The 20,938-nt window shown below is 42.7% G+C and overlaps 1 long non-coding RNA gene across 1 annotated transcript; it reads left to right on the forward strand.

Moving 5' to 3' along the window:
* Positions 1–732: 732 nt before the first annotated feature.
* Positions 733–17,494, forward strand: LOC122149401. The gene is made up of 4 exons (XR_006162991.1): positions 733–1,024; positions 1,638–1,769; positions 5,162–5,262; positions 16,987–17,494. It is a non-coding gene; the product is annotated as an uncharacterized LOC122149401 (long non-coding RNA).
* The last annotated feature ends 3,444 nt before the right edge of the window (positions 17,495–20,938 follow it).

Raw genomic sequence — 20,938 nt, forward strand, 5'->3', positions numbered from 1 at the left:
GAGTTGCCCTGATCCAAGTGCAGCACCTTGCACTTGGTCTTGCTAAATCACGTGAGATTCCCACATGTCCACTTCTCAAACTTGTTGAGATCCATGTGGATGGCATCTTGTCCTTCAGGTGCATCCAGTGTGGTGTCTTCTGCATATTTGCTGAGGGTGCACTTGAACTCCTGTCAATGTTGCTGATGAAGGTATTGAACAGTGCTGTTCCCAGTATGGACCCTTGAAGGACACCACTTTTCACCACTGTGCTCTGGAACACTAAGCTGTTGACTACTTCTTCACAAGCTAAAAGCTAAATTCAGCTCCTTTCTCCTAGGCTTCTTTCTCCTTTGCCTCCATTCTGAGGTGAGGCAGAGGCTGGCTGTGGTGGCAGATTTGGTGATGAAGGCAGCTGTCTGGCAGAAATTAGCCAGACACCAGGTCAGCTGTTCTGTGTTGCACCTGTGGAGTGGCTGATGGCAGCCTTTGCTGGCTGCTGTCTCCCAGAAGTAGCTGCATAGCAGCCACCTGGGTATGAAAAGCTTCCAGCCTTTGACAGTTCCCAGACCTCTCTGATCCTTTGGACATTTACTGTAGCTTGGAAATTGCAAAGGTTGTTAGATTGTTATTTGCCACCAGGTGGCCTAACCATTCCACCGTTCGTGAGGAACGAGACTCCATTAGAGAGCGGCAGCTGGAACTTTTTAAGCTTTACATATTTTTCTTCCCAAGCCTCCACCTCCCCTCCTTCCTCCTCATTCAGTTGATTAAAAGCGATCAGGGCTGCTCTGATTTATCAACTCAATCCTTTACTCTAAGCAATTGAGAAAGCTGGTGCTTCCAGCCATCCAGCCCCAGCTTTAGAGATCAAGCTTAGCTGTCTGTTTACCTCTTAGCCCAAATGAACTCTTGTAGTAACAATGCAGGTACCTTGGACTTTTCCTCGTGCGGCAGTGACTGGAGATTGATTCCTTTGTTTCTTGCCTCTGGTATGACTGTGGTAGCTGGTTTTGTGACCACCCAGGAGTTCTGCGCAGGTCACGTAAGCTGGATTTATTTTTTCATAAGCTGCCTTGTGTCCCTGAAGCATTGCAGCATGGATTCCATGAGCCAGAGAATCTGACTCAGCGAATGGGTTTTGATTTTTAAACCCATAGACAGTAGTACCCCTAGTCAATAATTCTGGGATAGCCATGTGGCAGCTGGCTGATACAGCTCATGCATTAAAAAGTTGGGACTGACTTCCCATCTTGAACTGAAAGGAGCCAAATTTACCAATCTGAAAATGGGGAGGAAGATACTCTTGGATGTTTATCTCAGGTTTTTTTTTTTTTTTTAGAAGGCTGTAGCTGTCGCAGCAGTATGAACTAAGAAAAACCACATTGTCACCAATGGTATTGCATTGACATGTAGGTATTGGGAAGCCACCGAATGATTTCTTAGGAGAAGGAAACACAGTTTCAGGAGATTTTTTTTCATGTACTGCAACAGTGATAGCTTAGAATATGGTATTTTCTACCATTTGCACAATGCCTTAAATTTTTCAGAAGGTACTTTCAAAACAACTCCTTGTAACTAAAGTAATTAAGTGTGATTATTTGGTTAAAACATCCATAATTCATCTATTTACCCATCTTTGTAATTATGCTTTTCAGCTTTGATGTGAGCAAGGACGAAGTGCAGTTTTGACAGGCAGGAGCATCACGGCAGAGCCCAGCAATAGATGCATCTTCTCAAGATCAGTTCAACTCAGCTCTGAACTGGTGCCTGACAATCCCAAATCAAAGGTATGCAGTTTCTGAATGCACCTTGTCATAAACAATTGCAACACAAGTCACAACTGCATTGGGCAGATTTTCCTAAATGATGTGGTGATTGAACTTTTAAAAGTATCAGTCATTTGGAGAAAATATCAGGAGTCCTTACATTTGGTAAATGGATTAGTTGTAAATAATAAATACTTGGAAATTGGTAGATAATTTTAGTTGCATCACAAAAATGTCATGAAGTAGAACTGGAGATTTCAGCTGCTTTAACCTAGCCTTCGGCACAGGAGAGTCCAATTCTGATCATTTCCAGGATAAGCAATCAAGGTAAGGTAAGGAGACTTTAGCCAAAATGTTACTCTGGATTTACACCTCTGCAGATAGAATCAGATGCTATCTCCTAGTCTATGCATCCTCTGAGAATAGAATTAATTTTGAATTCTTGTATCATCTGCTTGCTTGTGCACTTATTTGCTAACTGTCTGACTGAGTAAGATATTCTGGGTCAGTATGATTTAGGCATCCTTTATTACACAGTTTCCAATTCAGTACATTTTTTAATCAAGAATAAATTGAAGTCAGGTTCCAGGTACATGTAAATATAATATATATTTAGTGAATACATTGAAAATCTCCTAGTCTGATTTTGAATGTAACTATAATAGAATAAGAAATATGAACGTTCCTTTATTTTATAGATGAGTGTTAAAATATTGCTGCGTCTTAAAGGCAAGTTAAAACCTATTTTCATATTTTAAAATCACATTAGCTAAAAGCTTGTTAAGGAATAAATAGTCCAGAGGATAATTGAGACTTAGCTGGCTTAAGCATTAATGAATCAAAATCAGATGCCAGATCATTAATTAATTCCACAATTTATAATGTTGCCATTACTGACAAATACTATGAAAACTAATACCAAGGAGAAAATTAAACTGCATAGTTTCCCTTCTTAATACGTATCTTTTGCCAAAAATAAAACTGCACTAGAGTTTTTTGTTATTACATATATTGTCTGTTTTTAAAAACTTTCTAATAATTGTTAATTTTTAAAAACATTTCAATTTCTTTAACATGCTACTTATAGAATTTGCCTATCATAGACTGTGAGGATATTTCCATCAGTGCTGTAACTAATGGAAACTAAGATATAGCAAAAGTTACAGAAAAGTCAATTCAACACTTCTGAAGCCTCACAAAACTTCATGTCCCTTCAAATCAGCCTCTTTGGTAAACAACGTGCTAATAGATGGGTCTTGCAGTGTGGCCCAAAGTGCCACTGTCTCAGGCTCTGTCAGACCAATGCAGAAAAGGAACTAGATGAGAAGTGAGAGAGGCAAAAGAGAAAGTCAGCTGGACATTTCTAGCTGCCGCTTCTCATCCCACAAGAAGCTTCAATATATTTAAATGGTGGTGGACTTAAAACACTCTTCTGCAGAGTGAAGAACCAAGCTGGAGAAGGGCAGTGATGGAATACCACTGAACCTTATGAAGAATAAAATACTAAACAGTGATGATATAATGTAAGATAATATAATGACATGACATCAGCCTAGTCAGAATAAAACTTTAGGGCCAAAATGACAGAGCGCCATTATCTGAAAACTCACAGTTTTGGAACTCTCTGTCTGGTGTGGTATCTTTTCCTCTTTTCCCATCACATGACAGACACCAAGATTATCTCAGATCTAGAACATGAAGATGGTCTAAAACATACGCAAAGTGCTTTAATTAATACTGGAGACGAATCAAAAGCAAATGTACCGCAGTACTAGTGAAATAGTTTGTTCACTTAAGCATCACTAAGTAAGTGGGTAGGTGCACTCTTCTCTGAGATTAAATTGTCCTGAAGGATCCGGCATAGACTGTCAAGTCTGATGCGCATAAGAGTGATCTGTGGCTGTAAGAAAAAGCTGTGGAAGAATGTTCCATTCTCCCCCCATATCAATTGCTATTTTCATTCAATTTTCTTCCTCTTTTTAATTGAAGAGAAGAAGTCTGGGTGGATTATTTCTAGGTAAAACAGTAAGATAACCTGAAATAAAATATTCTTGCAGTTTCCCAAAATGAATTGCAGCTCATTTTCCAGTAGGAATCTGAGACTCCTGAATCTTGTTACCAAGAGCTACATTTCAGCTACAGAATAATAAGCTGGCACCTTTTATTTAGCCCTCAGTGTCTGTCCACCATTAATGACAACCAAATCTTTGCCAAATCAAATCTATAATCTAGATCAGAGGGTGCTAGCACCATACTGTTTGTCTTTTCTGGTAGTTTCATATCTATGCTGAATAGATGAATTTTGGTAATTTTTTACCCTTTGGGTCCTTTGAACTGCCTAAAGATGTTAACCTTTGCCATATAATAAAAATTAAACCGTCAATAGGCAACACTTTGAATAATAATGTATTCTAATATAACTACATTGTCTGTTCCTCTACTGAATTTGTGGCCCTTTTCCATGTTTGGAGACAACAGACAGTACTAAAGCTAATTTGTTGCAACTTTTGGCCTTCTGGCAAAACTACAGTATCTAATAATAGACCAGTAATTACAATTTTCCTCCAAAGTAGCTGTCTTGAGCCCAAGTCCAGCAGAAATTGAGAGCTGCCAACAGCAGATGCCTATGAAATGCACATGAGAACAGGACAAGCACATAGAGATCCTCCCTCCAAGGACTTTTCCAGATTGCTGCTACTTGCATCTTACCAACTTCTTCAGGCATTTAATAGTACTTTAAGAATTTTTCTTGTGTGAATTTGTCCAGTCTTTCTTTTTGTTAAGATATACAGCCAATATGGGTCACTGTTGTAGTTTTAGTCTCACCAGCTACCCTGCTAGATTGGTGGAAAGATGATGGGCTTTTTTTGTAATGAGTAATGACTCAGAGGTGGAAAGGACTCTTTTTACATGGTTGGATGGCCAAGTTCATGGTGAAATAGCTGCTATAATTCTGCTGGGATTTCATATTATCATTAATGATTTGCTAGGGCACTTGAAGCCTGCAATGCTATCCCTTAAAAGGATTTAAAATCTAAACACATTTAAAAAGCTCTGCATTTGTGCTGTGTGACTTATGTTCCTATTTTCTGACACTACAGCCTTAATTCTTTTGACACTCTGAAATCTGTCACTGTTGGAAATTATGAATGCCACCATCAACAAGGAAAACTACAAATCCAGGAACTTTTACAGCTGTGGGGTGAAAGCACAGTATTCAGCTGCTGTAGAAACATCTTTGGCATGAAATGGTCTTGTTCTTTAGCTTGTTTTTGTATTTTTCCACTCATAGAGGTTAATTATAGTAATTAATAGCTAGATCAAATTTATGCAGGCTAACAGAAATTTTGTTCCAGATGGACGCTGCTATATAGTGAGGGGCAGTTGGTAATGATTTTTTTTCCTTACCAAAGGGCATCCAGTGGAAGATCATGGTTATGGAAGTTTGGGGAGAAGGAAACCACCATTCATCCATGCAATGAGATATCTTGTTACAAGTATCTTACTCTAACTGGTAAGTGACACCAAAATAGATGTTTTTTTTTAAAATCCATTTGTTACCTCTTGCAAGCTTTAAGCCAGTTTATTGAGACAATTTGTATAGAATTGATTTTTGTATATACTTTTTGTATATACTTTTATGGGATAGACAAGCACTCAATACTCAATGGTCCTATCACACAGTGCTGTATAATCAACAACCACCCAAAGATTGGATGGCCTGGAAAAGGCATTAGATGGGGCACAATTCTTCTAAAAAATCATAATGCCAATATAATGTCCCAAACAGAATCACTAATTTCCTATTCATGTCCCTTTTTCTTCTTGGATTGTGTCACCTTGGATGCTTTTATCCCTGAATGAAAGCAACTGTGTGCCAGTTGAATTAGGTTCTTAAATAATTAAGATAATTGTGGTGATGTAGAAGGGAAAACTTTCTATGTGGCCACATTGTCACCAGGCCCCGAGGCTGAATCTCATGTCTTTGATGGAGAGGCTGTGGTCTATTATGCCGGTAAATTTGCTACAGCTCTGGTACTCTAGATGCTTTTGGTTTTAAACCCAGTGTCCCCAGTCCACTTCCCACTGTGTCATTTTGCAATTACAAGTTCATTGGCACACACCTTCAATAAGCTAGCATGGACTCTTTTGCTGTACTGTCATTTACACCAAGTGATGTCAAAGAAAAAAAAAGAGAAAGGCACTACATTATACTCAATGAGCATTTTATATTAATAGTTTGGGGAATAATATAAATTGTAGATACAAGGAGGTTTGCTGGGTCTTTTTCTTGTTTGTTTGTTTGTTTGTTTGTTATGAGGCTATGCTAGAAGATGTGACACAATGAGGAAAATTCTGCCCTTAGGAAAGTTAATGGGAAACAATTCTGCAGTTGCAACAGGGATAGGATTTTTCTGATTGTGTATTATTCTGTTTCCATCCTTCCCCCTCTGCCTCCTCTCCAGCACGCACACAGTAGACAAAGAACAGCGCCTCTCCTATTTCAGCTGTCATTTCAAAGGAAGAAGACTGACTTAATTCTCTATCACCAGGTCACTTAACTGCTTGGCAGTCATAAAGAATAACAATTTTTATTGTTCAATTTAATTAGACAGCTTCTAGAATAAAATAATTTGAATTTTCTCATAACACAGTCTTTCTCGTGGAAAAAAGATAAAAGCTTATTTCAATGGGAAATCATAGTTTGAGTCACATCCGGAAAACCTCTAGCACCTCAAGTCACTGAAATAAAACTTCTTTGTGTAGACAAATGCAAAACCTATCCTGGTTTCTATAAGAACTGAGAGTGATATTAAGTGTTTTTAGCTATGTTGTTTTTTGGAAAAGAGGTTAAGCTCCTAGCTAGAGAGTGTAAAGAGGGCCTGGGAAAACTGAAAAATAGATTATGTTAACTGATTGTGGCTAAGGATGAAAGCTGTCTTTAGGATCTAACATTTCTTTAGTGTGCTGCAGAACGTCACCGCTTCAACAGACACTGTAGCCACCATATAGCAAAAATGTAAGTTCTGACATTTAAAGAATCTTTTCCAGGAGTCGAAATATCTGACCTATTTACAGAAAAGGAGCAGGTTGAAAGCTTGCCTGTACTGGTGCAGGAGGATGCCAACCTCAGCAGAGTTTACTTTTTTCCTTAGAGCACACCAAAACCTCCTGAAATTCACCAGGAATTTTGTAGCACTTGTCTGGCAAAATATCTGCTGGTCATCTGACTTTTCCTGTGAGTATATGTGTGATGACCAAAAGAGACAGAGAAGTAGAGGGGAAAGAAACTGTAGTTTACTACAGTTTCAGTAAATTTAAGTTTCAGTAAATTTACAAAATCAGTAATTTCTAATCAGTAATTTCTGGGAGGAGTTCAAAGCCACAAGCCCATTCAAGAGATTCTCACTTTACCAAAGTATTTTTTTTCTCAAAAGCTCTTCTGCAGCAATTAAAATGTATTAATTTTTTCACAGGTTGTGGAGCTTAAGGGGGTGAAGTTTTCTACTTTGTTTAAGGCCAGCAGTTTGCCTAATGTATCCTGTGAAGCAGTAGCAGAGTAACGGGTTTTAATTTTATTTTTTTAAATACCTTTCTAAACCAGCAAAAGTAACATAATCTAACTCAAGTGCAGTGACGCTTGTTCTGGTATGAAACATCTTCTGGAGATTAGTGCATGTTGTTTGGAAAGAAATTTAAGTTGTCCAAATAGCCACTGAAACAAGAGCATGAACTCTCCAGGTGTTCTGTTCTGGTTTAAATAATGTAACTATAGGCCAGTTTCCCAAGACACTAGACTGAAAAAGCCTGGTAAGCTAGGACATGAAGCATTCCTCTTTCCTCTTTTTTCCCTTTTCCCCCCTCCCTGATTTCTTTCAGTAACCCATGATGATGTGCCTCCTTTGAAGCCAGGCATTGCTGGTGCAGTAACTGGAGTTAGGAAAATACACTGGCACTGACTCCATCCCTCTGCTCTTTTCCCCTCAGATTTGTTACCTTCCAAATTGCTTGCCCATCCTTTTACTTGATAAAGCACTCAGGATGTTACTGCACTTGAAAACGACCTGGTTACTCCAACCCTGTATATAAACTGCTAGTGTACATCTAGATCTTCTGTGAGTTCGTGCAGCTCAGAGTAGACCCACTAAAGCTAGTGGAGCTGCTCCAATTCACCCCAACTCTAGGTCTGATCCATCTCTTCTCATTTGGTTCTTTAACCAGTCCCTTTTTCTTGTTCCAACTTCTTTTCTCATCCACATTTATTGGTCTAGTATTTTGAAATTTTATGCAGTGTGTTTTCATTTACTGTTAAAAATGCATCCCCAGTATCAGGCACATCATTTTCTAAGCCTCCATCATGCCAAGAGAGTAAGTAAAACATCAGTTTTTCACTTCAGTTCCCAACCCATATGTTTTCAAGTAGCACTGGGGAAACATTTTTTAAAGGACAGACTCCAGAGATGTCTTCTAATATCATCAGCAATGATAATCAAAAGCTGCTTCTGCAGAAGCCTGTGGGATTATCAGTCTCTCAAAAGGAAATTCAGCAGCTTTTCTTACAGTAACATTTATTCTCCACTCTTGCACCTGAGGCTATCCTTCACCTCAAGGTGGTGACACCCTGGACAGCTCCATTTCCATATGTACTTCCTATTCAAGTGTCAGGAGGGACCCTTAATCCAGGGTAAAGAGCCCTCCTGGATTTCTGCAATACAGGTAATACAATTATGCCTCATTTACAGTTGCAAAACACCTCTGAGGAAGTTGGGCTTTTTTCTTCTTTAATTTAGACATAATTTCAGCTAGTCATGACTAGCTAAGTCTGTTAGGACTTAGACTTTGCCACAAAGGAGCACATTGCTAATTTCAAGATTTCTTGGCTAATTCCATTCAGACCCAGAGGTGATACAGCCTGTTTCTGTCCTGTGATTGGCAGCATACTGGATGTTTATGAATATCCAGATAATGATCATTATTTCTGCAAACTTTCCTGCTAGTGACCTCTTTGACAAGGAGAATAACATAGAGCACAAAGGGGCAGTGAGTGCCCTGTTAAGAAGTTCAACCAAATACTCTCCAGAATTGATTTATCCACAGCAAACTTATTATTTTGCACTCTGCCATTTCTCACTATTTCTGTTCTTCTCCCTCCAAGTGTTCTATTTTTCTTTTTCTTCTTCTTCAGTTTCTGAGAGAATGCCTTCAGGACTTGATGTGCCCCCTGTCCCAACCCACAGGATGGAAACATTCTGGTACCACTTGAGCCACTGTGGAGCCCAGCAGAGCCCCACAGACACTTGGAAGAGGATTATGGGTCCTTTCCCACAAATCTAGAGACAGTCATCACCTGCCTTGGCTTGTGACTACCTCTTCACAGATAATTCTTGAGATTGGTTTGTTGACAATGCAAACATTCAACTCCATGGGATTTCTGTAGGGGCAAGAAAATAAGCCCTTGCTTGGCCGCAAGGGCAGCAATATGGTGAAAAGCAACAGCAGCCATCCTCTGCAATGCCTCCTGGCCAGTCTTGCTCTACTCAAACTTTCAGAAAAGGGCTTTGCAGTTGTCTCCAGCCCCTGCAAAGAGTGTGGGGGAAGCGGGAGACCAGGGCCTGTGCCAGGATGAGGGGTGCAGGGTGCAGTAGCAGGGGAGGCAGGCAGAAGGGATCTGCCCACAGCCCAAGCTGTGACAGAGAAATTGAAATGTAAATTCTGCACCCTGGCAATAAATTTCACAGCAGCCTAATTTTCCTAGGAATGACGCCTTGGGCAGAGCCTGTGTGGGCCAGAAAGGAACGGGCTTTAAATTTTCTAGAACTCCCTAATCCGCTTTATCAGTCGCTTCTCCCTAAACTGCTGCTGCTCCCTAAGAGATTTAAAGCCACAGTGGCTTCTTCAAGGCCTCTTCCAGATTATTATATTTATTCTCATCCAGTCAAGACAGAGAAACATTAGCATGTGATTTACACTGCAGGACCAATCGCAGATACCGGCACTCAATATTTGAAATTCAAGCAGTAGCTACTTGCAACAAGCTGGTCAGGATCAATTTGGAAATAACAAGGAGGGTTCTGCCTTTTTAGAAAGGTGATTGTTGAGGTCTGTCAGTCTTACCAGCACATGCAATGGCACTCACAAAGTATTAATACATGTGTCTGTGCTAGGTTTAATTCCTTTCTTTTGTTTAAGGTTTTTTTTTTTCCTCTTGCAACCATCTGCTTTTCCTCTCATGTTTCAAGTCTTTATATCTATCTGTCAAGCAGGCAGTGGATTCAGGATGGGTTTTCATGCCAAGGCATTCCTTTATCTAATGAAAACAAGTGAATAAAACATAAGAGAAGTAGCTTTAAATTAAAAATAGAGAGGAAAAAAACCCTAAAGAAAACCAATATCTGAAGGGAAACATTTTTTCCTAGGAAAATGCCTATTGGATAGATGAATTTCTATTTATTTCTTGTAATTTAAATAGGCGTCTATAATTATACCCTATTTAAATAAGAATAATGACCATGTCTGGCAGAAGAGAAATATATACGTATGTGAAGAGTCAAGACAATGCAGATAAACTTCTGATGGCATGACATATTCATGCAGAGTAGTCACTTTTCAAAACTAAAATTTCCTCCCAAAGGCCTCCAGTTTGTATTATTAATGACATTTTTCTTAGCCTGCATTACCATTTCCATTGGAGGGGAAAAAAGACAAAAACTTTTCTCAAGTTTGAAAGGAAAAAGTGGTCTCTGAGGCACAAATATCAAATGCTTTTGCACAAACCTTTGAATAGATTTCATCCACATGGTTTTCTAAATTAGTAGAGTGAGCATCCACTCCTGGCCTGAGACCCTGTGCTGAGGAACTCAGAGATGAGGTACAGCTAAATGGCAAACCTGGAGGGAAAAAAAAGCACAGAAAAAGCATTTCCCAATGCTACACTGCAACAGCAGCCCCACGCAGCAGGGCACCTTCCAGCCTTCAGAACACTGGTCGCATTTCACAGTAGCTTTGGTGAAGTGAATACATTTGGACCCTGATTTGAGTCATGGGTAACACTGGTGGCTTGGAGCTAATATAAGTCTGTAACAAAGCATTGTGAGGAGCTGGGCCATTAGAGTTATTTCAATCTGTTCCTTCAGGTTTCTGCTGGCTGCAAGGAGCCTTGGATGCCATAGCCTAAATGTCTGCCGCCAACTAGCTGTCCCTCTTCTCTGTTTAATATGAATATCCTGTAATTGGAGTGTCAAGCTTCTCTCTGCCACCACTAAGAAGGAGGATACGGAGGAGGAACCAGAAGAAATCCATCTTTGCCGTAATGAATGCATGCAGTTCAGACCAGATTGGGCTGTTCAGATGTTTTATTCCTCCTTTTCATCTGCTTTGTGGAGGCTCAAGCAGTACCAGAACACAGAGAACTCCTTTTAGGGCTTCAAACCCATCAAAGATCTGCCGGGTCCACTGTGCGGGAGATAGACAGGGAAGCTTTTTTTGACACATCTTTCTAATCTCTGTGTTGCTGGTGCTTTTTGCATATCTTGTTGGCTGTTGGTGTGGGGGCAGTGGCAGAGGCTTCCCCCTGGAAGTGGGGGCTGGGGAGCCTATCCAGGCTGCTCTGCTGTTTTGGTGAAGCAAGCACCTGCCTCAGAAGGGGTGACAAATAGCTGGTTTTATTGCAGTCTCTGTGCCTGATTGTACAAGGTGGCACAAACGTATATGCAGTTCCCACACTGAGGCACAGAAAGCACAAGCAGGTGTTTGCTGTGATGCATTTAACTCATTTACACAGCTGTTTTTAGGGGCCTGGGCAGTAGCTCTCACTGGCTGTATTCCATATGGCCTCTAGCATTTTCCAGCTGTTTCACAGACGTAGAGAAGATCTATGGGACTCAAAGGTCCTGGGCGTTTTTGCCCTCAAGCTGTTGCTAGCAACAGTTACGGTCCCTAAAGGAGCAACAAGGGGGTCCATAGTGCCGAAGAAGCCCTTGTTTCACATTTCTGTGTGAGCTGTCTGGAGAGGAGTGTGAGGTCAGTCAGCTCGGAGTGCTAAAGGAACACATCCATCCTGCTGCTGCTACCCTGCAATTGCTTTGGTGAGGCACTGATCAGATACTGCCCTGGCCTGTCTTGGTACCATTGTGTGTGCCCACCTGCTCTGTTTGTTTTGTTTGTTTGTTGTCCAGATGGATGGAAATCAAAGCTTTTGTTTTTGCCTTACTCCATTCACCTCAGTCTGAAAAGGTACCTGTATCTACAGCTGTCTGTGCCTTTGCAATCCACCCTCACCATGACGGATACCGTCCACTCACTGAGAAGCAACAGGATATTTTAGTGTTGTTTTGGTGTCTTACTTAAAGATCTGAAAGTGAATAAATCACACAGTCCCACTGCTAAAGCTATCAATCAGATGTGTGAAGATTGGACACTCATAGAGGTCTGGAGAAATCTGCATCTGTTTTCTAGGATCACACTTTCTTAAATGGAAGGTTTACAATTTTTTCTGGTAGTATCTAGTACTGCTGAAGTCAAAATTAATACTTGGAATGTCCAAGTTATGTTGACTGTTTTCCTGCTGTTGTTCTGATCAGGCCTTTAAAACTTAGTGAGTATCCTCTATCACTAATTGCATGGAATTTCCTACAGCTATTTAAACAAATCAGACTTTTACAAATAAAAAGCAAACTCAAGAACAGACCATAGTTACCTTGGAGAGATATTCCAGACCTAGCTGAAAAAAAACCAGGAGTAATTTGTAGTCAGAAATATGAGTTAAGATTAGAACATTTGAATTTTTTTTTTTTAATACATAGGTAAATAAGCTTTCCAGCAGGCTTGAACAAATTGTCACTAAATCCACATTTCAATAGAGAACAGGAAAACTGGACAGGATAACTTTTATGTAGGCTGGGATATTTTACATCTCCTATTCATCTATTCACTCTTTCACAGTGTTGCCCAGAAATCTTAGAATTGTGGTCCAAAAATAGCTTAGGAAAGAATACTAGATTTTAAAAAAACCCAAAATATTTCCCTGGAAAGCAAGATTTGAAAAATACATTCCGTAAAAATTATTTTCTGTAGATGCTACAGAACATATTAAGTTAGTGGTGTCTTGGTCAAAAATAAACCATTTAAAGAGTGCTTTTGTCTGCCAGTTGGACTAGCTGTCTTTTTGCATTTAGCTAGTATGCATAAATTATTTTGTGTATTGCTTGATTGCTGGAGGTTTGTACATAATCATTTTGCAGTTCAACATTCTATCCTGTAGTAAGAAATTCCTTAAGTAAGGACCTAAGTGAAGATGTCTTTCTGATTTCTACAGGATTCTGAACTGAAATAGGTGTCACAGGCATTCCTGACCGCAGCAAGCCTCAGAAAATAGCCATCAGTAGCCTTGGCCTTGTACAACTGACCCTGTTTGAACTGTGATTACTTCTCCAGAATTCACCCAGATTGTATTGGCAGCCAGCATGAAGTATGAGCCCAGTCTGTCCTAAAGACTAATAACAGCCATGAAGATTGGCTTCACGTGCCATGTTAATCAAGTCTCTCTTGAAGTTAAGAACGAGTAGTAATTTCCACAGGGAGTCAGAAAATTAATACAGCCCTGAAATACATATCAAATTGCCTTTGCATTTAGTTGCCCACCTATGTGCTAAATACAAAATGGTAACAGTACCAAAATTTTTATTTTTACTTGACTTCTTCATCTGTGGGGAATAATAATACTACATAGGTGATGAAAGGCACCTTAGTCCTTCCATTAAATGACAATGGGCTGGAAAGCACTGTGGTGCTCAACCTTTGCTTTGAGCTGTGCTGTCTCCACACATCCTGCCTCATGAGCTTCCAAACTCTGCCTTTGCTACTGGAGGAGTGCTCATGGGATTAAATCTCAGTGCCAGTGTGCAGGGATTGTACCAACAGCCTTCTCAAGAGATGGTAAAAGCCATGATAAATAAGTCAGGGAACATGCATGATAATATTGAGAATTTATTTCCATATTTATTAGCAGTGTTCTATTTATTGAAGTCCAGCTACTGTTTAGCCCTCCCTCAACAGCCCTATCTCTTCTTGTTCCCTTCTCACCTCTCTGCATTTGCTTTTTTAGACTCCTACAAATGACCAGAGAAGAAATGGAGAGTGCTGGCAGGATCTGCTAGGTGAATGGTGAACACCAAGCAGGCACACTGTTTATTCAGAAACATTTCAGGCTGTTTTCAGGAGCCAAGAGAATACTGATCTGTGATTGTGCTTGCCTCTTAAAGGGGAGCACACAAATCTCTGTGGTAACTTTCCATTTGAATGGTTACTGAAAGAAATCTGTTTTGGAAATTGCCTTTCCTTGTGTAAAAATCCTTTTGTGCCATTAAGATGCTTTGCAAAGAGAAGCAAGATCTAGGGACTTGATGAGGCACAGGTTTCACTACCCAGTAGAGTTAATCTCATTAAAATGGACCTCGTCTCCTCACTGCTCCTGCATGTACTGTCAGTTTAGCACAGATCATCTGACATTTCCAAAATGGAAAGCATGACGTAAAGCTGGAAAAAGAGCTCAAGGCTGAAAAAAGTAAAAATAAAAATTCTGAAGACTTTGGAATGATGAGGAACAGGAAAAGATGGCTGTATCCAAACTTGTCAAGTCTATATGCCAGTCAGAGAGAACAGGAAGTGTTCAGTGCTGTGTACCACTCTTCAGGCCAGCTCTGCAAGGATCAGTGCACAGTCCTGGAGCCATGCATACCAGAATTACCTTCTTAGGAAAACCCTGCCAAAAGAGAAGCCCTTGCAGGAATACCTATCTGTCCTCTCCCCACCTGAGCTCAAAGACCATGGACACAGCTGTGAGAAGCTGCAGCTGGCAGAGGCTGCCTGCCCACCATCCTGCCCAGACCCTTTGCCCACACAGAGCAGGCCAGCTCAGGTCTCTCCGGCTGTTCTCAAGGGCAGTGGTCCTTAGTGTTGGTTTATACTTGAGTTTTGGGCTGGGAGCTAGGAAACAGAAGTGCCTGCGTGAAAGAAGACAAAATAGCCCCTCGAGACCTTCTCTGAGTCAATGAGGAGTGCAAATCCTGCATTCTGTCTGACAAAAGGCAGCAACCAGGAAACTACCAGAAGATAGAGGGGACACTGAGAAAGCCCTGGATGCAGAGTGCTTGTGGCTGCAGGAAACAGGGTTGAGGCGAAGCACCCTGTCTTTCAGGGAAATGTCCCTCACACCATCTGTGAGATGACAGCTACTAGCAAAGAACCGCTGCTGATTTTCCTCCCAAGGCTGGATTGCCTCAACTGGATTTCCACAGTGCTCGAGTGGGCTCAGCAAAGGGAGATGTTGGTGGATGGGCAAGGATGGCCACATGCTGCAGGGAGATCCTGGCTTCCTAGGTGGCCTCGCTTGGGTGGACACTCCCTCCCTTCCAGAATGGAAATGCCTCTAGAAGGGGCTTGCTGTGGGAGACGTAATTTCTCCTGTTGGTTTCCACGTGACAGCAGTAAATTCTTTTAATGCTCCTTAAGCCGAATTTTCCACGGTCAGTTTTCCTAGGAGACTTTTTCTGCATGCATTTCCTCATTGCCTGGACAAGACCAAGACAGATTTGAAGCCAGACCATTGCAATAACTCAGCTCCACATAACAAGCCAGGTTCAGTAGTGGTGGGGAAAACAGTCTGGGGATTGACAGGAAGAGAGATTTAAGCAGTGAAGTAGAGCATCATACTCTGTCTGGGGCTTCAGTGGGTTTTCAGCATAGCAGGAGGAGAGGCTGTGGTGCAAAGCAGTCCCTTTCTATAGGTACGTGTGTGTATATATATGAAAGTATGTTGAATATTTAGATTACCCCCCCACCCCTTATTCAATATGTAAAATGTGCAGCTATATAACTGGAACCCAAGACTTTACCTCTGACAGTCCTTCTGCTCCCTCACATACCTTTGTTCCAGGCAGTCCCACTGGAAAAACAAACACAAAAGCCCAAGCTAGCATCAGCAGTACAAAAACAGCAAGGCTTTCTTATAAACTGCCATTCAAGGGCCGTGTAATTGAATGCACGGAGCTGTGCTCTGTGCTTCCCTCGGGAATTTGTCTCTCCCACAGCAGGCTCTGACCCTGGGAAAGCAGTTTTCCTGCAGGAGCAGCCTCGCCCTGCCCGTGCTGACCTGCTCTCAGCGGCACCACGCTCTGCCTTCACCGACAAAACATCTGCACAAGGAGCTAAGAGGATCTTAACGAGGGAAAAGGAACCTCGGCTGGAGGATGAACGCTGAGCTAACAAAATCCAGAGGCAATCCCACACCGGGTGGTGTTGACTTTGCTGTTTCCTGCATTTGCAGGTGACATCAGTTAATGTGTTAAAATGGCTAATGTGTCATTAAAGGAAAATGGGATTGAAATGAAGGATTCTGGATGGGGGAGGCAAGCCCCTTATATTCCCTGCTGTAAATGCTGGTTTTGAGACTGAGCCACTGCCACCAGGTACTTTGGAGGAAAAACCTAGCTAATAATTGGAGAAAATGGCATGACACAAAACTCTTCAAGCGCTTGGCCTGGAGGCTGTGCGTCCATTAGAGGAAATCAGGAAGTCAAAACAGTCACTGTGTAATTTCTCTGTACTTGCATTAACCAATATCCCCAGCACTAGCGGTGTGGTTCACTGTAGTATAATAAAGCACTTTATTCCACACCATCACAGCTAAGTATCCTCATCAGATGGAGCATCACAGTGGTTAGGATTCACTTTTCCATTAAGGAGATTGCGCATCTTGCTAAGACATTAGTCTATAGCTCAGCAATGTTTTGATTTTTTTTAAGAGGGCAGAGCTTGGTGATAGATATTCACCTTCCCAACCCCAGAGGAACTTTTAATTTAGTAAAAGAAACAAAACCAAGCTTTTAATTTCTACTATTTGGCAACTTCCTTGGTAAAATATTTTGTCTAAATTATGATGTTGATACGTTTGTTTCAGTGCACAAAAATTGTTCCTTTCTAGGCACCAGAGCTTGTTTCCTTGTGAGGTTTTATTGCATTAACTCTTTTGGAGCCCTAAAAACAACAGATCTGTCAAGGTATGGGACTTCGCTTTTTTTTTTTTTTTTTACCTGGAGCACTGCCTGAAGGTTGGACAAATTAAACTCTGAACTGAACTCTTCTGAGAGGTGCAGACGGATAGGAGAAACAACAATGGATACAAATTGGAGCGCAGGAAATTTGAATTAGATATTTGAGGGTTTTTCTTTTTTTTTCACAGGAAGGGAAGTCAAAACACTGGAGCAAGAGCCCACAGAACCTGTCATCTCCATCTCCAGCTGTATAAGGACTCCATATGGACAAGGCTAGACACAACCTCCTTTAATCGGTGCTGCTTTGTGCAGGGGTTGCCTGATGCATGATCCCTGAGTCCCTCCCAGCCTGAATTATTCTGTGATTTTGTCATCAACACAGAGAACAAGGGAAAGGGGCCAGCAGCATAGGCAATTTTACACATTCTTCATATTCTCTGTACTCCAGAGCCTAAGAAGACCAAACTGGATTCCCAAACTTCCTACACTGATAGCCTTTACCAAAGTACAGCTCTCTGGCTGAACAGTCCTGAGGTTGGTGTCACAGAGCCAAACTGTTCGCTCAGGTCTGCTCCAACCTCTCTGATGTTTGTCTGGGTCAGTATAGCCAAGACCACAATTAAAAATGAGGATTTTTGCAGTTCATTTAACTGGTAAAAATTTCTGCTTGTCTTTTAATCCCTGAAGTAGTTTTAACTCCTTGCTGACATATGTCCATATTGGGGATTTACAATAATTTCATGATTATAAGCCGCACCATTTTGACTAAAGTTTTGGTCCGTACCCGGAAGTGCAGCTTGTATTCCGGAGTGGCTTATGTATAAAAAAAGTTCAGAAATTTGCCAACCGGAAATGTGAGCACACAGCAGCCCCAAGCCGAGTCCGCCCTGCCCCAAGCAGGGCCAGGGCTGCCCCCAGCGGCCATGGGGGAGCGGGGCCGGGGCCGACGGTGCTGGGGGGAGCTGTGCTGGGCTGGGGCAGCACTGCGGTGGGGGAGGGGGAGCTGTGCCGGGCCGGGGCAGCTCCGTGCCGGCAGCCGCAGGGAAGCGGGGCTGGGACCGGCGGTGGCAGGCAAGCCAGGCCGGGACCACTCCCTGGCGGCAGCGGGTGAGGGGGGAGCTGAGCTGGGCCGTGGCAGCTCTGCGCCGGGGGTCCGTGCCGGGCCAGGGCAGCTCCGCGGTGGGGGAGGGGAAGCCGTGCCAGGCTGGGGCAGCTCCGTGGTGGGGGAGGGGGGAGCCGTGCCGGGCCGGGGCAGCGCTGTGGCGGCCGCAGGGAAGTGGGGCTGGGGCTGGCGGTGGCAGGGAAGCCAGGCCAGGACCACGCCCTGGCGGCGGCAGGGGAGGGGGCAGCCGAGCCGGGCTGTGGCAGCTCCGCGGCGGGGGAGAGGGAAGCTGGGCCGAGCCCACACAGCCCTGAGCCAGTAAACCCCGCATTCCCACGATTCTTTTACTAATTGGCAACTTTGTAAAAGTTGCACACAGATCCTCTCTGCAAACGAAAGTGCGGCTAACAATCCAGTGTGACTTATATATGGACAAAGAACAAAATGTTGCCAACACCCAGACGTGCGGCTTATAATCAGGTGCGGCTTGTAATAGTGAAATTACTGTACATTTTTATTTATCTGTAAAAGCAGTAAAACAACATACAGATGGGTGTTAATGCTATAATAGAATCCCAGTGATAAGCAAGAGCTTCTCTGAGGCCACCTTAAACCCTGCTGAAACTTAAATGCCAGGTTGTTATTGTGGCTTGTTTACTCTCACTTCTAGCTGCATTTTACTGTTTGGCTTCCTAAATCTCAGCAGGGAAAGGACAACTTAGCTCCCTTGAAGACTGTGCTGCTCTGAAATGATGACTGTTGCCGTGGGGGAAGGGGTTGCACTCTCTGTGACATGATTTGTAAGACCCTATATAAATCATTTACCAGCATGCCTTCACTGTAAGCTTACAATTTGTGGAGCTTTAAGAAATGTAAGGAATAACAATGCACAGAAGAAGAAAAACCAGACCATACCAAAAGAAGAAGAGATGGACATCTCTAAACCCCTTGCCTGGAAAACCAAAGCCTGTGTTTGAGTCACAGGGACAAGCACTGAAAGCATTTTAATGGGTGAGTGCCTTCCTGCGCCACCAGCACGTGCTGTACAAATCACGGCTTCATGGATTCAGAGCAGGCAGGGAGGGGGCTTCGCCAGCCCTGCGTGAGCAAAGAAGCTTGTGACCCTTGTGTCTGCCTCTTGAAGTCCTTAATAAATCATCCTGCCATGCTCATAAAGTAGGGTTGAGCAGCAAAGCAAAGGCCTGAGCATGCAAACCCAATTGGAAAATCAAGAGATTCTAAAAGCAGAGCGCAATACCTTCCATTTCTGTCACAGGGCAACACCCACAGAGCAACTGCTGGGGAGATAATGTGAAGGTTACATTGCCTTTTTCTTACTACTGAAGATGTCTGGCATAATTCTTATGCCAAATGGAAATGCTGATGCAGATTTTAAGTGATAATTAATGTCAGTCAGCATTCTTATAAATAGAAATCCTGTCTCAAAAAATATTCCTCTTTTTGTTGATGGATTTGGTGATACAGCAATCTTCCTTTCCTTGTCAGGTGCTTCACTTAATACTGTACAGCAAGGTGATTAAAAAATAAGCACTCACAATATTAGTAAAAATTGCATTAAATGAAGAAGTGAGGTGTTTGTGAGTGGGATTCAAACAGAGATGTTTCCACTGCAGGTCAGAAGTGACCAAGACATTGAAAGCATTTTCTACCCAAGATGCACATAAAAAATGTGACAGGTAGCAACAGGTCTGCCTCAAGGATGGGGCAAACAGCACAAAATATGCTGATGAAGCCAAGGAGTTAATTTTCCCCCGTTTTATTGGCTGAAAGAGACAGGCCCTGGGGATTCACTCCATGATCTCCCATGGACCACAGGCCCTTCCCAGGACAGATCTGCTATGGAGCTGGAACAAGAGGTGCTAGATCAGCATCCCGTGTTTGGTGATAGTGAAAAGAAGTGCTACAGAGAAATGAAATCATGTAGAAAATGGTGCAACATTTGGTAAGGTAGGCTCACTCAAAGAAATTTTATCTAAATATAGGCCTGTATAAAAGGTAGGGATGCAGAGTGGAAGTCACTCCTGGAAATGGGCAAGCAGACTAATCCCACAATAATAGCAAAGGCTTTAAGGTCATAATGGAGAAGCAGCTGAACATGAGTTGTGAGGACAAACCTGCGCAGAAAAGAGGTAAAATAATTTCTATATAAAAAGAAAGGAATGTGAGCAGATTAGGCATGGACTTCTTAGGTTGTATATAGTTGAGATGAGGCCAGTTCCTGATTGTGCTCAGTTCCAGAGTTTATCTTGTTTAATAAGGGTAGCAAAATTGGTGACCACACAGGAAAAAAAAAACCAGAACAACCACAGCAAGTGCCACAAAAATGGTTTAAGAGCTGAAGAAAGTGCTCTAAAGAAAAAAATAGAGCAAAATCTGTTTACCCTATTAAAAAAAAAAAAAAAAGAAAAAAAGAAAAAAAATAATAGATTGAAAGGTGACTTGATTACAATTCCTATTACAGTGATTTCATGAATACAAGCCGCACTGAGTATAAGCCGCATCTCTGGGTGTTGGCAAATATTTCGTTCTTTGTCCATAAATAAGCCACACCTGAATATAAGCCGCTCTGTCATTCGCAGCGAGGACCCGCGTGCAACAAAGTTGCCAAATAGTAACAGAACCGCGACAGGGCGGGGTTTACTGGCTCGGCTCAGACTGTGCAGGCTCGGCCCGCTCGGGGCTGCTGACGGGGCCAGGTGGCCCAGCTCGGTGGGGCCACTCAGCGGGGCCTCTCGGGGCTGGCTGCCACCTCTGGGGTCGCTTGCCCCAGCCCTGCTCCCGCCGCGGCAGCGGCGGGCGAGCACAGAGCACGCCCCGCTCCCGCCGCGGTGGCAGCGGGCAAGCACGGAGCACATGCCCCGCTCCTGCGGGGAGCGGGCATGGAACACACGCCCCGGTCCCGTGGTGGGTGAGCACGGAGCACATGCCCTGGTCCCGCGGCGGCGGTGGCAGGCGAGCACGGAGCGCCCCCTGCTCCTGCCGCAGCGGCGGAGGGCAGGGGCGGAGCCCCCTGCCTC

This window comes from Catharus ustulatus, chromosome 5, assembly GCF_009819885.2.
Source record: "Catharus ustulatus isolate bCatUst1 chromosome 5, bCatUst1.pri.v2, whole genome shotgun sequence".
Taxonomy (NCBI): domain Eukaryota; kingdom Metazoa; phylum Chordata; class Aves; order Passeriformes; family Turdidae; genus Catharus; species Catharus ustulatus.